Below are 21,912 nucleotides of genomic sequence, written 5' to 3'. Positions count from 1 at the left end.
TATATATATATATATATATATATATATATATATATGTAAGGGACCACAGGCCCAGTATGACCTCTGGAAAATTACTAGCGTTGCAGCTATCAAGGCCTCCTTGTGATAAGAACAAATTACGGACAAAGCTGTAGCTCTTCCTGGAATACCCCTATACCTTTGGTGGTCCTTGTGATAAGAACAAATTACGGACAAAGCTGTACCTCTTCCTGGAATACCTTCCGCCCCTATACCGGTGGTGGAACTCCCCCACTCCCTCTTACTGTGTGTATAACTACCCTGAGCTTGCCTTCAATAAACGAGACTTGATCAGAAAGCCTGCCTTGTCTCCATTTCCTGTGTCCCCTGCTCCCCTCCTTCTTTTACAGGTCCGGACCTCCGATGATGTCCCGCGGGACGGGACATTTGGCGCCCAACGTGGGGCCCGAGACCCCCTTAAAAGGAGTAAAGGTTTTTGGTGTGTGCTCCTGTGGAAAAAACGACTGCAGTCACGATACATGAGAATTGGTCGCCACGGATTTGCCTGATCTGCGGAATAGAGACCTGAGGTAAGGAGACACTCTCAAAATGGGGCAGGATGCTAGTAGTCATAAAAAATTTGTAGAAGGGCTTAAGGCCTCATTAAAGACACGAGGAGTAAAGGTTAAGAAAAAGGATCTTATACAATTTTTTGTTTTTTTAAAGGACGTTTGTCCTTGGTTCCCCCAGGAAGGAACTATAGATGAGAAAAGATGGAAACGGGTGGGAGATTGTCTTAATGATTATTTTAGAACTTTCGGGCCCGAGAAGGTCCCTGTTACTGCGTTCAATTACTGGAATTGTATTTATGATATTTTGAAAATACGTCCTTTTGAGACGGAGGTTTGTAAGATTGTCAGTGAAAAAGACGGAGGCCCCCCGGAGCCTCCTTGTCCATTACCAGCCCCACCCGCAACAGAGGATGCGTCTAGGAAGGATTGTGATTCTGTGTCCATCGACATGCCCTTAGATGATTTTTCCTCCCAAAGTAGGAAAGCTGAGCGCATTTATCCTGTTTTACAAGAGGCTTTGGTCAAGAGGTCAAATGATACCTTAGATCCTACTGATGCAGCTGACCTTGAGCAGGAGGCTGCTTCTTATAATGACCCCTATAATTTCAGTACCGCTCCTGCATGTTTTCCTACTATACAGCACTCTGCTTCCGCGCCCGCTGCTCCTGCTTCTCCACTCCCAACCCCTCATCTTCCTGCTTCTCTGCCCCCTTCTGCTCCCCCTTCTTATCATACTCTTCCCCCTTTTCCGCCTGTTGATACTCCCTTGACCCCGCTCTCCTCTCAGATTCAGTCCCTCCGACAGACGTTGATGTTTAAGAAAGAGAAAGCACAGCTGCTTAAGGAACTAAGGCTCCTTGATTTGGAACTTGCTGATTGCATTCCTGGCCCTGCTGTTGCTCTCACTGCCCCTACAGTAACCTCCAAACCCAAATCCGAATCCCCTGTTTTGGCCCCCCTCCCTTCCCCTAAAGATGCAGGGTCTTTACTCCCTAAGAAAAGGAGTCTTTTCTCTTCCTCCCCCCTTTTCTTTTTCCCGTTATTGAGGACAAAACTGCGTCAAGTGACACTGACGAGGAGGGAGAGGAGGCTGCCCCCCGGCAATATAGACGCCTCGGGTATAAGACGCTAAAAACACTAAAAGAGGCAGTCTCTCAGTATGGCCCTGTTGCCCCATTCACCCTCTCCATCCTTGATGCCCTTGATCATTTATGGCTCACTTCTCATGATTGGCTTCACCTTGCCCGCGCCACCCTGAGTGGAGGAAATTTTGTGCTTTGGAAATCTGAATTTAAAGAATTATGTAAGGAAGCGGCCTGCCGTAATTGTGAGGCCGGAGGGGAAAGTGCGGAATGGACTTATGAAATGCTTGTTGGCCTTCCTCCTTTTAATACTAATGAGGCCCAATCTAAGTTTGCTTCTGGAATTTTTGCTCAAATTCAGGCTGCTGCACAAAAGGCATGGCGGCTGTTACCTCCTAAAGGACCCGCCACGACCTCTATCGCCTCCATCCGCCAGAAGCCTGAGGAGCCTTACGCTGATTTTGTTAGTCGTCTAACTGAGGCCGCGGAAAGACTGTTGGGGCCATCTGAGGGCGACGGTGATTTTGTCAAGCAGCTTGCTTTTGAAAATGCCAATTCTGCCTGTCAGGCCACCATTCGCCCGCAAAAACGTCAGGGGTCTCTTTCTGATTATATCCATCTCTGTCAGGATATTGGCTCCAGTCGCCAAATTGGCGCCGCTATAGGTGCCGCGTTACAGGATGCCTTTGCCGGGGCTGTTGCTGCTGCCCCCCCCCCCCAACGCCTCTCCTAAATGTTTTAATTGCGGCACTCCTGGTCATTTTGCTAGAAATTGCCCAAACGCCAAGCAAGGCCGTGTTGGTCACCCTGGCCTCTGTCCCCGATGTAAGAAGGGTCGTCACTGGGCCTCTCAGTGCTGCTCTAAAACTTCCGCTGAGGGCCTCCCCTTGTCCCCACAGGGAAACTTCCTCCGGGGCCTGCCCCAGGCCCCTTTCAGACCCTCACAGGCCGGCCCTGGGGCCGCTCGGCTGGCCGTGTCTCAATCTCTGATCTCTCCCGAGCAACCCCTGGCAGCGCCGGACTGGACCTCCGTTCCTCCTCCACCACAGTATTAAGTGCAGACCAGGGACCTCAGGTCCTTGGTACTGGGGTTTTCGGTCCCTGCCCTCCGGGGCTCTTTGCCCTTCTCCTTGGGAGAGCCTCCTCTACGATCTCTGATCTTTTTGTACATCCAGGAGTAATTGATAATGACTATACTGGTGAGATCAAGGTGATAGTTTCTACCGCCTCTGTTGTTCCAAAAACCATTCCGGCGGGTACGCACCTGGCGCAGCTTCTTTTGCTTCCTCTTGATAATTCCATGGGTTCTTCCCAGAGGCCTTCCCCTTGTGGCCCGCGTGGCTTCGGCTCCTCCGATGCCTTTTGGGTTCAGCCTGTTCTCCCCCAAAAGCCCCTGCTTCTCCTAAAGATTGAGGGCAAACAGTTTGAAGGGATTGTGGATACTGGCACCGATGCCACCGTTCTTAGGAAGGAGTCCTGGCCTGCTTCCTGGCCTTTAGTTTCTGCCCTAACTAAACTTAAAGGCATAGGCCAGGCAGTAGATCCTGAGCAGAGTGCCAAATTTTTGACCTGGTCGGATGCTGAGAATAACACTGGTCTTGTGAAACCTTATGTTATTCCTGGCCTTCCCTTTAACCTCTGGGGCCGGGATATTCTCTCACAGATGGGAATGGTTATGTGCAGTCCGAGTGATCTTGTTACCTCCCAGATGCTGAGGCAGGGTTTCCTACCTGGCCAAGGTCTTGGAAAAAACTCACAGGGCATTCGTTCTCCCATTGAGGCCTCTCCTCGCCCTGAAAGATTAGGTCTGGGAAATTTATTCTGATGGCTGCTGATATTCCTGCACCCCACGCAGACCGTATCCTATGGAAGGATGACGTGCCCGTGTGGGTTGATCAGTGGCCACTTCCAAGGGAGAAGCTTGAGGCTGCAGAGGAGCTAGTGTGGGAGCAATTCCTCGCTGGCCGGATTGAATATAGCGATTCCCCTTGGAATACCCCTATTTTCGTTATCAAAAAGAAATCGGGAAAATGGAGGCTCTTGCAGGACCTTCGCGCTGTTAACCGAACCATGATCATCAAAGGCTCCCTTCAACCTGGTCTGCCCTCCCCTGTGGCAATCCCCAGCTCATTTTTTAAAATCATTATTGACCTTAAGGATGCCTTTTTCTCTATTCCTTTGCACCCTGCTGACCGTGCTCGTTTTGCTTTTAGTTTGCCTTCTGTGAATTTTCAGAGCCCAATGAAACGCTTTCAGTGGAAAGTGCTCCCCCAAGGAATGGCTAATAGCCCTACACTCTGCCAAAAGTTTGTGGCTGCGGCTATTCAGCCCGCTCGTGATCGTTGGCCCTCCCTTTATATCCTCCACTATATGGACGATATATTAATCGCTAGCCCCGAGTCACAATCCCTCTCCCATTGCTTTGCTTTTCTCTCGCAAAACCTTGCTGAATAGGGTCTGCAGGTCTCCCCCGAGAAAATCCAAGTCACGGACCCTTATACATACCTCTGTTTTGAGCTCCGTGGTTCCCTAGTTAGGCCTTCTAACCTGAAATTGAGAACTAGTCATTTAAGAACTCTTAATGATTTCCAAAAGTTGTTAGGGGATGTTAATTGGATCCGCCCCTATCTCCGTCTTACTACAGGTGATTTGAAACCTCTGTTTGATATTTTAAGGGGGGACCCAGACCCCTGATCACCTAGACAGTTAACTCCTGAAGGCAAAAAGGCTTTAGACTTAATCACACAAGCCATTCAAGGCCAAGTTGTGTCAGCCCTGGATTATTCCCTTCCATTCCTTTTTATTGTCTGTGCCACTTCACACACACCCACGGGAGTCTTTTGGCAGGTGGCCTCTCCCCTTCTCTGGGTTCATCTTCCCTCCTCCTCGTCCAAGGTTGTTGTTCCTTATTATAATCTAGTAGCAGAACTCATTATTCAAGCCCAAGATACCAGTGTTAAGATCTTTGGTCAGGAGCCTCACTCTATCATTCTACCTTATGCAAAGGCGGAGGTTGATTGGCTTTTTCGTACCTCTGACCTTTGGCCTATAGCGCTTTCCTCATTTCCCGGAAATATAGATAATCATTATCCTGCTCATAAAATGTTACACTTTATTCGCACACACCCCTTTGTCTTCCCTAAATTAACTTCTACGGAGCCTTTAGTAGGGGCCCTTACAGTTTTTACTGATGGCTCCTCATCTGGGACCGCTGCATATTCATGCAATGGCGTGGCTACCCCTGTGTCCACACCCTATCGCTCTGCCCAGTTAGTGGAATTGTTTGCTGTTTCTGTAGTCCTCCGAACTTTTCCTTCCACTCCTTTGAACATTTATACAGATAGTGCATATGTGGCCCACTCTGTCCCCTTATTAGAAACAGCCTCCCATCTAAAACCTAACTCCTCTGCAATTCAGCTATTTCTCTCAGTACAGTCCGCCATCCGTGCTAGGGCTGCCCCTTTTTTTCTTGGCCATCTGCAGGCACATTCTGGTCTCCCTGGTCCCTTGTCAGAGGGTAATGACCTCGCTGACCACGCCACCCATATGCCTATTTCGGCTTTTTATCTGTCCCCTGTGGATAGGGCCACTCATGCCCACTCCCTTCATCATCTTAATTCTACCACCCTTAGACTTTTGTTCAAAATCACTCGTGAACAAGCTCGACAGATTGTTAAGCAATGTTCCTCATGTGTGACCCTTCTCCCCACCCCCCATTTAGGAGTGAACCCCTGTGGCTTAATTCCTAACGCCCTATGGCAAATGGATGTGACTCATGTTTCTGATTTTGGTCATTTAAAATATATGCATGTCTCCATCGATACTCACAGCGGCTTTCTCTCTGCCACATTGCAGAGCGGTGAGGCCTGCCACCACGTGATAGCTCATGTCCTCTCTTGCCTCACTGTTATGGGCAAGCCCGAGTCTATTAAAACCGATAATGGGCCTGGCTACGCTGGCACAGCTTTTCGCTCCTTCTGTGCCACCCTTGGTATCTCTCATGTCACAGGCATTCCTTATAATCCTCAAGGGCAAGGTATTGTGGAACGGGCCCATCAAACCTTAAAAAACACTATTACCAAACTTCGAAGAGGGGCATTCTACCCGGTCAAAGGATCCCCTCGGAACCTGGTCAACCATGCTCTTTTCATATTAAATTTTCTTCAATTGGACGATACTGGCAAATCAGCGGCTGATAGGTTTTGGCACCCCGAATCCCAGCACAATTATGCCAAAGTACTGTGGAAAGATCCCCTTATAACCAGTGGCAGGGTCCTGACCCTGTTCTTATTTGGGGTCGGGGTTCGGTCTGTATATATATTAAAGAAAAACAATCTGCTCACTGGCTTCCTGAGAGGCTTGTAAAGCAAGTTGATTCCTGTAAAATGACTTCTCCGCCTCCAGTTGACCTTCCTTCCAGGGAGGACAAACCTCTCTGAGAAATATTTCTTTTCTTTAACTACAGGAAATGCTTGGAAAATGATCACCCCTACGCTGGTACCTCCTGGCTGTCCTGAGGGTCTGCCTTGCTGGTTTTGACGCCCCGGCCGGCAACGATCTCCTCGCCTCCCTTTTTGGGCCACCCTGTGACTGCCGTGGAGGGTATACACGGGTAACACCGCAGCGGTTCTCTTACTCCAATAACTGCAATGAATACACCGCCTATCTCACCTATCGACCATCCATCGGTGGGGGATTTAAGCAACGGTGGGAATGTGTTGCCAAACCCCGAGTCATTCCCTCTCTGCCTGGGTCCCCTGGTCCCTGCCCCTCCCCCTGTCGCTACTATCAAGCCATTCATTCCCTTTGCTATAACAGCGTCCAGCAGTGTTCTTCTAATAATAAGGTTTATTTGACGACAGTTCTACAGCAAGCCTATGCAGGAACCTTTGGTGGGGAAACCTCCGCCACTCTCCAGGGACATACTAACAAATATGCCCGGGCGTCTTGTTCATCTGCCGATGTTGGCCACGATGTCTGTTGGCCCGAACGTGCACCACTACATGTATCAGACGGAGGGGGCCCTTCTGACAGAGCCAGAGAACATGAGGTCCAGCAGCACATTGAGGAACTCATTCGGGCCCAATTCCCCTCCCTCCATTATCATCCTCTTGCACGTCCCCGGCCTCACAGATTGAGTCTCGATGATCAGACGTCTGTCATTTTGGAATCCACTCACTTTATGCTAAATAAACCAATCCTGTGTTGGCTGTGGACTGCTGGCTTTGCTTGCCCCTCGGTACTCCCATTCCTATGGCTTTACCCCCCCTTGGTAACCTTGCTCCTGCCGAAAATCCTTCCCTTCTGGTAAATTGTTCCCTAGGCTCCCCTTTTAGGATTCAACCGATTCCTTTGAATTAGTCAGTCTTTGTAGCCCCCTGCTTTGAGGGTACCACTCCCAATGCCTCTGTCTCCATTGATGTGGGTTTTCTCCCTCATGTGAATTGTTCCTCTGTCCTTCGTACTAGCAGTTTCCTGTGTCCCCCTCTAGGCCATGTTTTTTTCTGCGGAGGAGATATGGCGTTCCCAGCATTGCCCGTAAATTGGACTGGTTATTGCTCCATTGCCTCCGTTCTACCTGAGATGGATATTGTTCCGGGGAACGAGCCTGTTCCGGTTCCCAGCCTCGACTTTATGGCTGGAAGACATAAAAGGGCCGTATTTGCTATTCCCTTGCTTGTTGGCTTGGGCATTACGGGAGCCCTTGCGACAGGGTTTGGGGGCTTGGGAGTCGCCATACACTCCTATAATAAACTCTCTGCACAGCTCATTGTTGATATCCAAACCTTATCAGGAACTATTAGTGATCTCCAGGACCAGATCGACTCTCTAGCCGAGGTGGTCTTGCAGAACAGAAGGGGATTGGATCTCTTGACAGCCGAACAAGGGGGTATATGCTTGGCCTTACAGGAGAAATGTTGCTTCTATGCTAATAAGTCTGGTGTAGTCCGGGACAAGATAAAGAAATTACAGGATGATCTGGTCAAGCGTCGGAGAGAACTGTTTGAAAATCCTTTTTTAAGTAATCTTCATGGCTTTCTTCCTTATATTTTACCTCTTGTAGGGCCTATATTTGTGTTTTTATTAGCTCTAACCTTTGGTCCTTGGGTGTTCCGGAAGATCACCTCCTATGTCAAACAACAGCTGGACAAGGCCTTGTCCAAACCTATTCAGGTCCATTATTGTTGGCTGGATACTGGCGACCCTGATCTTTATACCGACATTGGCCGGTCCCAAGGATTAGTCTGAGCGCTGGTTTGGTTAGCCAATGACGGGTAAGATCCCCCTGAGGGGAGTCTGACCTAAGCCAGGGGCGTTGCCTTGCATATTGCCCCCATGACAGGCAACAGTCTCCCACTCCTCAGGACAACCTAAGACAGGCACAAACCCCTCTGCTAAACCTTCCCCCTTAAGGAAAGAAAAGGGGGACATGTAAGGGACCACAGGCCCAGTATGACCTCTGGAAAATTACTAGCGTTGCAGCTATCAAGGCCTCCTTGTGATAAGAACAAATTACGGACAAAGCTGTACCTCTTCCTGGAATACCCCTATACCTTTGGTGGTGATAAGAACAAATTACGGACAAAGCTGTACCTCTTCCTGGAATACCCCTATACCTTTGGTGGTCCTTGTGATAAGAACAAATTACGGACAAATCTGTACCTCTTCCTGGAATACCCCTATACCTTTGGTAGTCCTTGTGATAAGAACAAATTACGGACAAAGCTGTACCTCTTCCTGGAATACCTTCCGCCCCTATACCGGTGGTGGAACTCCCCCACTCCCTCTTACTGTGTGTATAACTACCCTGAGCTTGCCTTCAATAAACGAGACTTGATCAGAAAGCCTGCCTTGTCTCCATTTCCTGTGTCCCCTGCTCCCCTCCTTCTTTTACAGGTCCGGACCTCCGTTGATGTCCCGCGGGACGGGACATATATAGATAGATAGATAGATAGATAGATAGATAGATAGATAGATAGATAGATAGATAGATAGATAGATAGAGTGCACAGGGTGAGTTGAAGATGAAGGGGTCATATCTGGAGAATAAAATTAAGGGGTGAGAGAGGATTATACTAGGAGAAGGAGAAAGGGAAAGGTAGAATGGGGTAAATTATCTCACAAAAAAAAAAACAGAAAAGAAAAGCCTTTTACAGTGGAGGGGAAACAGGGGAAGGTGAGAGGGAATGAGTGAATCTTATTCTCATAGGATTGGACTTAAGGAGGGAATAACATACACACTCAATTGGGTATGGAAATATATCTTCCCTACAGGAAAATAGGAGGGAAAGGGGACAAGAGAGTAGGGGGATGATAGAGAGCAGGGCAGATTGGGAAAGGAGGTAATCACAAGCAAATACTTTTGAGGAGGGACAGGGTCAAAAGAAAGAATAGAATAAGGGGGGGCAGGATAGGATTAAGGGAAATAGAGTTAGTTTTTAACAGCATGTCTACTAAGGAAGTGTTTTGCATAACTGCACATGTATAGCCTATACTGAGTTGCTTGTCTTTTCAATGAGGGTGGGTGGGGAGGGAGGATGGGAGAAAATTTCGAACCCAAAGTTTTAAAAACACATGTTTACAAAAAAAGTTTTCACCTGCAACTGGGAAATAAGAAATACAGGAAATGGGGTACAGAAATCTATACTGCCCTACAGGAAAATAGAAGGGGAAGGGGATAAGAGAAGGGCTGAAGAAATAGAAGGGAAGGCAGACTAGCAGAAGGGGTATTCAGAATGCATGTCATCTTGGGGTGGGGGCGGGGCGAGTTGGGGTGAAAATTTGGAACTCAAAATTTTGTGGAAGTAAATGTTGAAAACTAAAAATAAATAAATTTATTAATTAAATAAAACAAAGAGAAAAGCAAAAAAAAAATAAACTCATATGAAAGTGTAATAGGCCAAACATGAAAATTTTATGAACAAACCCATTTATATACAATATTTTATATTCCTAGTATAACAAAGTGTCTGATCTGAAAATATATTGCAATTGCATGAATTTGTCTCAGTATTTCCACTTCCCTCTCAAATGAGGAAAAAAAATAGAATTTCTTCCTTTCACTGTTTCAAAATGTTTTATTTTTGAAGGGAAAGAGAAAGTAGGGAAGAGAAAGTCAAAGGAGTCAGTGCTGGGTTGTTTTACTTGTCTTAACAAAGTAGAAGATGAGGTCATATTTGCTGAAAGAGAGGGAAGGGGTTGAATTAGGAGCTTGAAGAACAGAGAAATTTTGGAATAGTCATTGTAGGGAATGTGGTAAGGGATTAGCAAAGGATGAATAATAGCTTTGCTGAACAGCAGTGATGGCTGGCTCATGTGAATTGGACATGAATTTATGGTGGACAAGGCTAGCACAATCTTGTTACACATTCTTTAGCACCTCTGCCAAATGGACAGAATGCTGGACTTGGAGTCAGGAAGACTTTAAATTCAGCCTCACATATAATTTTCCACTTACCAGGTTGGCTAAAATGATAGAAGGGGAAAGTGACAGATGTTGGAAGGGTTGTGGAAAAACAGGGACACTAATTCATTTTTGGTGGAATTGTGAACTGATCCAACTATTTTGGAGAACAATCTGTAATTATGCCCAAAGAGATATTAAACTATCTATGCCCTTTAACCCAGCAATATCCCTACTTGGTTTATTTCTGAAGAGAGTTAAGGAAAAAGGAAAGGAACTTCTAAGTTCTAAAATGTTTATAGCAGCTCTCTTTGTTGTGGCAAAGAACTGGAAACTGCAAAAATGCCCATCAATTGTGGAATGGCTGAACAAGTTGTGGTATATGATTGTGATGGAATACTGCTGCACTATAAGAAATGATGAACTCAATGATTTTAGAAAAACATGAAAAACCTTGCATGAAATAATTATGAGCAAAGTGAATGGAACCAAGAGAAAATTGCATACAGTATCAGCAATATTGTTTTAAGAATAAGCTATTTTGACTACGATAAATACCCAAATAAAGTATAAAGGACATATGAAAAAAGATGTATTTGCATCCAGAGAAAGAACTGATAAGTAGAAGAATGCATAAAATAATTTAGCCATTTCTAGGTTGGAGAGTGGGGGGAAGGAAGAAAAAAATGAAATTTATGTGAAAATTTTGTTGTGTATTTGAAAGGAATATCAATTTTTTCATAGTAGATTTGCAGTTTCATGTGCAATCTTTTTTTAGTGTATTATGTTATGGAAATGCTTATTTTATTCCATAAATTAAAAAGAAAATTTAAATAAAAATTCAGCCTCAGACATTTACTAGCTATGTGACCTGGTAAAGTCATTTAACCTCTGTCTGCCTCAGTTTCCTCCACTATAAAATGGCATAATAATAGCACCTACTTCTTAAGTTTGTTGTGAGGATAAAATAATATTTATAAAGTACTTTTCAAAAATAAAAACTCTATACAAATGCTACTATTGCTGTTGTTGTTACCAGAGCAGAAAGAAGTTAGTAGAGCTGATTGGTGTTTGGGGAATGATATTACAATAATGTTAAGTCCCAGCAGTTATAGTATATAGTACCCAAATTTGATTTCACAATTTCACCGAGACCTATCTACTGCATTTTTTTTCTGTGCCTATACCCAACAATTTGCATAGAATGCTCACCACCTGGGACTTTAGTTCTTTACCCATGGCTCGTTGTCTGCAGCTCCTGGGCTTCTAAAAGTAATAGATCAGATTTGCATAGTCTTTTATTGTCTGTAAACCCAGTAACACTAAAGAGAACAATCGGTATGTTATAAGGAGGAATAGCCAGATACCTTGCTCTTAGCTACTAGACAGGAAGGATCATTGGAGTGGAGCTGATTAGAAGCATAGTTTTTGGCAAGATCTGGCATTAGAGGAGATTAGGTGTAGGGACCATAAATGAGTGACTTGATGCCTTTGAGCCTCAGTTTCCTCATCTGTAAAATGGGGATAATGATAACCATAGTAATTTTCTTACAAGGTTGTTCTGTGAGGCAAGTGAGATAATCTATATAAAAATCTATGTAAATGTCAGTTATTTAAAAAATATAAATCTTTGCTGTGGAAACCAACTGATACCTAGAGCTTGACCAGATATTGGGAGTGGGAGTTGGGGGTTGTCTTCTTTTCTTCTTTGTTTCTTTCACTTATTTCCTTCCTTCCTTTTTTCCTTCCTTCCTCCCCCCTCAATCCCTCCCTGCCTTCTCTTTTTTCTTTCTTTTTCTTTCCATGTAGAAATAGAAGTGACTTTGTTACTGACTAGATAATAGGACCAAGGTTGTCACATCCACTCAGTTCTTTTAATTTTATCTCATAGGGGTAAGATTTATATGGAACAATGGCATGGTATGAGGGTATGATGGCAGTAGGAAGCAGTCAATCAGTCATTTAGCTCTGGAAATACAAAGAAAGGTTAAAAACCTGGTCCATGTTCTTAAGGATATTACATTCTAATGAGGAAGACAACTTGTAGATAACTATATACATGCAAGATACATACAGTATAAATGGAAGGCCATTTTACTAGGCTGCATAGGGTGTATGTGTGTAGGAAACACCAAGAAAGGCCTCTTTCAGAGGATGGGATTTAAACTGAGTCTTACAGAAGTCAGGAAGTGGTAGTGAGTGGGAGAGCATATTAAGTATGTCAGACAGCCATTGCAAAGACAAGGCGACAGGAGATAGTGTGTTGTTTGTGAGGAACATCACATGGATCAGAGTAGCAGGATTGTAGAATGTGTGGAAAAAGATAAAGTGTAAGGAAAGTAGGAAAGAAATAGGTTATAATGAAATTGAAATGCCAAATAAAGCATTTAATATTTTAACCTGTCAGTGACAGATAACCACTGGAGTTTATCAAGTAGTGGGGTGACATGGTGAGACCTCTACTTTCAGAAAATCACTAGAATGGACTAGGGAGAAACCTGAGGCAGGGACACCAGCCAGGAGGCAATTGCTATATTGCTTCATCCTGAGGCAATGAGAGCCTGAACAAGGGTGCTGGGCTAAGTGGATGGAACAGGACATAGACAATAGACATGAAGGTAGAAATGACAAAATTGATGACATACAGGATGGCTGGGGTGAGTGTGTATGAGGAGTTTAGAATGATACCAAGATTAAGGAGTGTACATGATGTGGTGAATGGTGGTACTCTTCAGAGAAAGAGAAAAGTGAAGAAGAGGAATGGGTTCTGCTTGGAACATCTTGAGTTTAAGATGCCTAAAAGATATTCCTTCTGAAATGTCTAAAAGGCAGTTGTGATGTTTGGTTGGAGCTAAGGAAATAAGTTATGGCTGGATATATAGATCTGGGAAGATTCTGCATAGAGATAATAATTTAGTCTATGTAAGCTGTTGAGATTATCAAAGGATAAAGTATTGATGGAGATGAAAAGAGGGTTGAGGATACAGCCCAGAGTTGATGGGTGGGATTTAGATAGAGATCTAGCAAAGAGGACTGAGAAAGAGTTTTCATATAGGCAGAAGGAGAAGCAGGAGAGAATAGTGTCACAAAAATCTAGAGAGGAGAAAATATCCAGGAGCAGAAGGTAATTGATAGTTTCAAAGGCTTCAGAGAGTTCAAGAAGGATGAGGCTTGAGAAAAGGCTATTAGGCAATTAAAAGATTTGGTGATAAAAGATCATTGGTAACTTTGGAGAGAGCAGTTTCAGACAAATGATGAGATCAGAAGTCAGATTGCAGGGGGTTGTGAATGCAGTGAGAGTAGAGGATGTGGAAGCACCAAGTATAGATGACTCTCTTAAGGAGTTGAGCCAAGAATGGAAAGAGAGATCTAGAATGGTAGTTAGTAGGGATGGGCCGATTAAGTGAGAGGTAAGGATGGGTGTTAAATGCATATGTTTGTAGGCAGCAGGGAAGGAGCTAGGAGATGGGAAGAGAGATTGAAAATGACAGAGGGAGAGATGATAGAGAGGCAATCTGCTTGAGAAGATAAAAGGTGATAGAATTGAGGGTACATGTTAAGAAGCTTAGCTTGGAAGGAAAAGGGCTACCTCTTCAAGAGAGATGGGTGGAAAAGATAGTGAAGCAAGACATCTGAGTGATGTGACTTGGGAGGAGAGAAGAATAAACTCTCAGTGAATCTCCTCATTTTTTTCTGTGAAGTATGGGATGAGGTTCTCAAATGAGATGATAGTGGGAAGGGATGCCTTAAAGGGAATTGAGAGAGATGACAATGTATATAACAATCATTTTGGTGAATGGGATAGCAAATTGATTAAGGGGATGCAAAAGAATTGCATAGCTGCAGGAAGGCCCAATTGAGATATTGTGTTATAATTTTGTAGTGGACCAATACAGCATGGTTTCATGATTATCTCCAGCTTTATTTGATAGCTTGTGAATAGAAGACAGGGAGAAGGGTATGAGTAAAGTGCACCAGTACTGGAAAGGGAGGCCAGGGATGAGTGTTATCAGGTTGAAACTAGGGCTCAGTGAGATCCAGAAGAAGGAAAGAATGAGAAAGGAAAAAGTTTAAGGTGAAAACCAATTTACTAATTATGGAGCAGACATTTCATGGAGCACAGCTGGTGGGGCAGGGAAGTCTGGAGTGGAATATTTAGGGAGTAGAGTTAAGGAGGACAGGAATAAGGGAGCAAGAAGTGTATGATGAAGCTATATTATGCCAATCATTGAGGAATAATTCCAGGCAGAGCTTCTGTGGTTGTAAAGCGGTCTATTAAGAGGCAGGTAATTAGACTGACTATTCAAAGTCCTCCCTCAAAATGCAACCTCATGGCAAGTGGTGACATTTAGGTCCTGTAGGATCTAACTTAGGGCAGTAAGGACCAGGAAAAGATATGATCTGATGGAGCTGATCAGGAGTGAGGACATGGCTTTTGAAGAAGTTTCTAGGCAAGGATAATCTCTGGAGCACAGAAGAAAGCCTTAGGGGTTGAAAAATTGATCTTAGGGTGATACAGGGATTGTCGGGAAGGTCTTAGAGGGAAGACAGAGTCTAGAGGTTGGTAGCAGGTTCCTGAACTGTTACAATTTAAAGATTTGAGAGACATAGTTTTTGGGTAATTGAATAATTTTATTAATAAGACCAGTAGGTTATTACTAAAAGGATGGTCATTTGGCCATCTCTCTCAGACCAAAGACCTCTAATTGCAGTGGATTCACGATTTATATGCACTTTGAAGAGGAGGTGTTCCTGAGGTGTGTCTATTCAACTCTGATCAGTTAATCAAATGGGAGGTGGGCTATATTTGGTTGTGTAACTTAGATTGCTCAAATCTTGGTCAAAGTGATATCAATTCCATATCACCTTTCTTGATAATAGAATCAACATATCCCCAGACATGTCTGAGCAATCATAATGATCAAGAATACACCCATTAGCTTGAACTAAGAGTTTCTCTTTCTGTCTGATTAGATCTGGAGCTGGTTAAATCTCTAAGAGAGATTTCCCACTGATTGGTTTCTGGATGAGGAAGTGTAAAAGGGGAAAAGCTTTGATACTAATGAAATAATTAGTTATTAAAATAAGAAAGACATATTTATTTCTCACAGAACTGACATAGGCCTCACAGAGGTCATTATGAAAGCCTTGGAAGAAAGATGTGATGTGGGTGTGGGGAGATTGCACAGGTGGTAGCGAGATCCTGGACTGAAAAATTGTTAGGCTCTTGGGGGGAAACAGAGCATCCAGAGCCAGGTGGCCAAATCACAGGGTGACTTTAGGACCATTGGTAAGGTTCTGGTAGGAAAGGAAATTTCTCCACTCAAATGAGATAGTAGCCTAGGGTCATGGAATTGCATATGAGGAAGAAATAGTCTGATTTAAAACACAGGCTCAAATTCCTAAGGACTTCTCTTGTTAGCTGGCTAGGTGTAGCTGACTAGGGAGTCTAGTCACAAATGAGTTGAAATAGTTCTATGGACTAAAGACTTGGGGAGAAGAAGCTGAAGACCAGTAGATGGCAACTCAGTGGCAGCAATTCAGTAAAGCCCCTTAACAGGGATCAAGATGGAACTGAAAATAGATTCACAAGGAGGAAAAAGCTCTCTTGATGATACCACCAAAGGATATTGGTTGCTCTGTGAGGGGACAAGGAACAACATGAATAACCCTGCTGATGCATTTTGTGCATTCTTTCTCTCAATGGAGATGTGGCAGCCCTGAGTATAGGAGAATCTTTCTTGTCACTTATTTTGCTGTGCTATCTAATTAAATGCCCATTGCTCTGGATGAATGTAATTGCTAGTTGGTTAGTAATGTCATGAGATGTGATTTTGACTGGCGACTGATCCACAATGTGCCTAGAACCTGACTTAGCTGTCATGACATACATACGTGAGGAGAGACAGAAGGACTCTCATTTCTCTCCTTCTCCTTAGTTCTTCTTTATCCCCTTTTTCCTTTTTTAATTTGTCCTTTATCTGCCCTTAACTCTCTTTCACTGGCTTACATAGAGTGGGGTTTGTGCTGACATACCCTCTTCCACTTTTCTCTCTTGATGTCCTCTCACTACAATTGTTATACCAGGTGTTCCTCTGGCCCATCCATCCCTTCTCCCAATTCCTGTATTGACTGATCTGAAGTATTATCACAGAACCCTGATGGGGAAGAACCATTGATTTAAAGTTGGAAGGGCCCTCAGAGATGAGAGAGTCCAACCCCCTAGCTGTACAGGTGAGACAACAGGTCTAGAGATGCTGAGAAGTGTATTGTTGGCAAGGCCAGGGTGTGAATCCAGACCTTTTGATTTCACATCCAGTGTGTTTTCCATTGTATTACATTGCTCCTCATTTTACTTACAGGGCAGAGGTGGCCCTGGGTAAAATGAAGTAGGGGAAATCTGTGCCTTCATTCCATTCTACCGACCTCCCCCTACTCCCTTTCAATTACTCAAAATGCTCACAGTTATTTACCCCTAGTTTCTCAGAGTACCTCCTCTCCCTACTCCTATACTTAACCTCATGGGATATTTTTTCTCTGTGTAGAACTCTGTCCTATCTCTTTCCTTTTCCCTTCATAGTAACACACCTGTCCTGTTTTACACTCCCCCAGGGCTTTGCTACTAACTGGGATCAGGAACAAATTAATGCCAATGTGTTTATTAATGCTATTCTTGTGGAAAAGATGGAGAGATGTGGGTTGAGTGATTGTGCAATTTGGCAGATTCAGAACTAGTTGAATGGTAGGGCTCAAATAGATGTAATAAGTGATTCAATGTCAACGTGACAAGCCCCACAAAGTGGTACTTGACACACTAGTCACAGAGTTTAAAATAGATGTGTTAATCCACGGCATGAATGGACAAGTAAGTGCTTACATTATAGACAGGAGGATGTTTAATAGTGTTTGTGTGTGTGTGTGTGTGTGTAGATAAGTGTGTCACTACAAGATTAGGAGAGGGGGTAGATCTGGGGGATCCTTATAGCTAGACTTAAGGGAGGGAAGCAGGATGGGCAGAGAACAAGTTTGTATTTTGGAGGGATTCTTGAAAGGTGCCAGGATCAGTAGTCCATATCTAAATATTCCCTTGGCCCCAGTTCTGCTCAGGGACAGGCAAATCTAGGATAAACCAATAGAGACTGAGTTCAGTGAATGATCCATGTCAGATTTGTATCCATAAAAGGGGTTGTATTCTTTTCTAATCCACATTAGGCACACATAGTGTCCTCCTGCTCCTCTACTTTCTCCTCCAGCTGGGCTCCTGCATAAAGCAAAGAGAGCTGCTGAATCCTTGGAAAATCTGGCCTGCTATCAGACATCTTCTGGTAAGGTGTCCTGGAGCATCTGAGTCTCAACAGGAGCTTGGTAGAGAAAGAATGCCCAGCCTACTCAATCTCTTCTTCATAATCTTCTTTCTCCTGGAGTCTGTGGTAGGAATCCTAGGAAATGGTTTCATCATCATAGTACTGGGCAGGGAGTGGGTGCGATGTTGGACCCTGCCTCCTGGTGACATGATCTTGGCAAGCCTGGGCATCTCATGCTTCTTTCTACAGTGGGCAGCCCTTGTTAATAACTTCTCCACATATTTCTCCCCAATTTACAGAAGTATATACCTTCATGTTTTCTGGAATTTTACTAATATGGCCACACTCTGGTTCACTACCTGGCTCGCTGTTTTCTACTGTGTTAAAATTTCTTCCTTTCACTCACCCAATCTTTTTCTGGATGAAGTGGAGAATTTCCCGATTTATCCTTTGCTTACTGTTGTGGTCTCTACTGCTATCCGCTTTCTTAATCATCACAGTTTTTGTAAAGATTTATCTTGTTTTCCAACTGCCAGTCACTGGAAATTACTCAGAAAATACCCCTTTGAATGATAGGACATATGCATTTCAGATGCATTTTTTCCTGCCTCTGCAAATGTTTATTTTGTTAATTCCTTTTCTTTTCTTCCTTGTACCCACCATCTTGCTCATTTCCTCCTTGTATCGACACTTGAGGAACATGCAGCACCACAGTGCTGGTCCTCAGGATCAGAGCATACAGGTCCACATTACAACCCTGAAGTCACTTTTCTTCTTTCTCATCATCCCTATATCATACATTCTGTCTCTGATCATCACCGTTGTAGTACCTATTTCAGTTTGCAGCTCTTGGTTTTGGGTATGGGAGGTAGTTGCCTATACTGGCATCTCCATCCATCCTGCCTTCCTGATCCTGAACAGCTCAAAACTGAGAAGGGCTCTGAAGAAGATGCTTCATGACCCAGAAGCTGCATGAAGGGAATTCAAGTCTGAAGTGGTCAATATCAGTAATCAATTTTGAGCATTATCAATATTGCTGTTTGTGACGTAGATGCCTAAGACTTAGACAGGACAGAAGAAAAGAAGATTTGAAGGAAGGAAGAAAGTAAGGAAGGAAAAGATATTTTATTATGTTCTTGTAATACTTTGGCAAGGCAATAAGCACTGGAGATACAAATACAATCTCTTAGGCATGGAATTTTTATCTTCTCCATTCTCCCTTCCCCCTACTACCTTGTTCATTCAACCCTAAGCCCTGTTAATTTTTCTTCTGTAATATTTTATAGTTAATTGAAAGGTATTTTGGAGACCAGCTTCCTCATTTTACAGATGAGATACTAAGACCACGAGAGATCAAGTAACTTGCCCAGGGTCAAACAACTGGTAAGTGTCTGAGGCAGAATTTGAACCCAGCTCTTCCTGATTTTAAGTCCAGCATTCAATTCATTTCACCATGACTTTACCTTTCCTTATTTTTTGTTCTCATACTCATACCCACAGCCCCTGTCCTGGAATATTCCCTGGCTTGGGCTCTAAACTTCTTGTGTCCACATGATGGTGCAATCCTTTTTACTGGTCTCTGTATCTATCCTGCAAAGAACAGTCAGATAAACTTCAATTACTGGCAAGGGTGACTATGGGCAAGTCCCTTACCTCTCTAAGCCTTGATTTATTCATCTATTTATTCATTCAGCTGACCACAACTCTGTCTCTACTGACAATCACTAGCCCATTCTTATTGGATTTATCTCAGATGATTATACTCAAAAGGCTTTTTCTGTCATGGTCTGACTGTTTTTTACTTTCCAATTCCTTTCAAAACTCAGCTGAAACACACCATCTACTCCCAGCACAAGGTCAGTTCCTTGAAGCACAAGTTTGTGTCTTTGGACCCCTAGAAAAAATAGAATAGCAGGTAAGGATCCAGTCTTTTTATCTGGAAGACCTGGGCTCGAGACTTCCTAAAGACATATGCTAGCTGGGTGACTCAGAGAATTGACATAGTCTCCCAGGGCCCAAGGCAGATCTTTAAGATTATATGTTGCTTAACAGGTGCTGATCTGCATTGGGATTTCCCTATACTAAAGAAAGCACAAGTCCACTGTCCATGCTCTACCTTTACCCCACAAAAATAATACTCTATTACTTTAACAATACCTTCAACCAGTAAACATTTATTAAGTCTCTATTATGTGCCAAGAACTGCTAGGATTCATAGAGCACCTTAAAGTTTGCAGAGTGCCTTACAAATATCATCTTATTTTATCCTCACAATAACCCTGGGAGGCAGATGCTATTATTATCATCCCTATTTTACAGAGGAAGAAACAGAGGCAGGCAGAGGTGATGTCACTTGCCCCAGGTCACACAGATAATAGATGTGTGAGGTGGATTTGAACTCAGGTCTTCCTGACTCCAGGGCCAACACTTGATCCAGTGTGCCACATAGCTGTTGTAGGGATGTGAAGAAAAGAAATGAAACAATCCTTGTTGTCAAGGAGGTCACATTCATTTGGGGCTCTGACATATAGTAGGTGCTTAATAAATGCTTTCTGAATGGATTAATAAATAAGACATGTTCAGTTTAAGCCTAATGACTTTGTTCCAGACTATCTAACCAATTACCAAGATTACTCCAGAAATGTCCTTCACTGGTTCTAGCCTCCTCTACTGCCCTCCCTGACAGGAAAAAGCTTCAGGTGTGAGGATGGTGGAAGTCCTCATTTGTTACTGTAGCAAGACAGAGAAACCCAGACTTGAGAATATGAAGAAACAGAGAGAAGAAACATGGTACCCTGCTAGCAGAGATGGCATCTTCCTCCTTAAGCTGTCTGGGCAGGACTTTGATACCCAACTTGTGATAGAAAATTCTTCTTCTCATTGACTTGGTTTGAGAGGATCAGAGACATAAATGGAGTTCAATGGGACCAATAACTGGGCCATGGAGCAGTGGCTGTCTGTAGCTGAGACCCAGGGTGGATATAATGTATTTGGGCACAATCCCTCCCTCCCTCCCACTCATATTCATTGAAAGAATTTGAGGTTTCAATGGCCTAAATATTGATCTCCATGAGAGGAGTTATTGTGAGTGAAAACCTGGGACAAATGTCTTCGTCAGTTCCTGGTGGGGAGTGGCTCAACTGAACTGAACTTCTGACTCTTGGACTAGCTTGGGGTTGGGGGAAGGGGATGTAATGGAGGTGGGCCAACTGAAGAATATTCTTGCTGGGCATATCACTGGCACTTTTTTCATTCGTTTCTAGTAGTCTGATTAAAATCATCAGCATACCACTATGCCTTGAGAAGGAATTCTAGCAGTATGGAAACTTCCTGCTATTTATCCAATTGCATAATCCACATGACAAATCATAAACTAACATGAGTCTCGGATAATACCCACAAAGGGATGCTGTCCGGAGGAGAGTGGGACTGAGAGATGTCCAAGGAACTGAGATGACTCTGGAGACCCTCTGCTGTTGGGTTGTTCATATGACATGTGGGGAAAGTATTTGACTGAAAGCAGATATAGCATGAACCTTGTTACCAAACAGTCTAAGGCACTGGTCATAGTGCCCAATTTAGTGTCATATTACTTTCTGAGGTTTTACTTGTTTGAATTTATCTGTTATTGTTTCTTGAATATAATAATGTCTACATGGCTTATAAACACTCAAATAGTTCTCTGATCCTATTCATTAGGGAATTCTCTCCAATGTTGCAGGTCATATTTCATACATGCCTATGTATCTGCTGTGATCTTGTCAATGTACTCATAAGTTCTTTATAGAACATATGCCCAATGTGATGAAGTAAGACCTTCTCCACCTTCTTCAAGATACCATAGAAGACACTGCTTATTTTTTGCTTTCATTTTCATTTGCCATGTTATGATAGTACCAGAATTTTAATGACTCAGCTCTCTGGACTTCCCTCTTACCCTTAGAAACCTGATTAAGGCTTAGATTCCCTGACATAGCTTCCTGGCCTTGTGGCATGAAAGGGCCCCATCCCACTGGAATCAGAGCCTCTCAGAGTTGGTGGGTGCTTGCAAGCAAGTGAGTTGTCATACCCACATGACTTTTTGACCAGATGAAATTTCCAGGTAGAGATGTGGGGGACCACGTCCAGAGAAACTAATATCCATGTTGTACAGTATCTGTTGGGGCAAGGTAAACTTCCTCCTTTATTAAATGTTTCAGTGACTTGTGAATGACTCATTTTGTCCTAAAACTAAACTTGCACTAGGAGGGTATTGGCTTTCAAGCCACATTTGCAACAAATGTGACCAGCCCATCTTCTCTTCCTCACATGCAATTCTTTGATAACATCCTTTACTCCTGTTCTTTTCTGTAATTTCTCATTAGCTCTATGTTGAAGCTTACTCGCACTCATTATAAATTTTTCCATTGTCCACTCATTTTTGGTTCTTCAGAGACAATGGCATTCCATTGCCATGTAGCAACACTGGTCATATGTTAGTATTGGAAAGATGGCTCTTTCCTTTCATGGGAAACCCATGAAGCCAAGATGCGTTATAGAAGAGGAAAATATTTCCCTTAGATTTCAACAAATAAGACATGGAGACAGAATTG

General features: G+C 43.5%; 1 pseudogene; it reads left to right on the top strand.

Moving 5' to 3' along the window:
• The first annotated feature begins 17,392 nt into the window (after positions 1–17,392).
• Positions 17,393–18,296, top strand: LOC114042244 (annotated as a pseudogene).
• The last annotated feature ends 3,616 nt before the right edge of the window (positions 18,297–21,912 follow it).

This window comes from Vombatus ursinus, unplaced genomic scaffold (genome assembly GCF_900497805.2).
Source record: "Vombatus ursinus unplaced genomic scaffold, bare-nosed wombat genome assembly UNPS02014317.1, whole genome shotgun sequence".
Lineage (NCBI taxonomy): Eukaryota > Metazoa > Chordata > Mammalia > Diprotodontia > Vombatidae > Vombatus > Vombatus ursinus.
The sequence above is the reverse complement of the archived record's forward strand: the minus strand, read 5'-3'. Positions and strand labels throughout refer to the sequence as shown.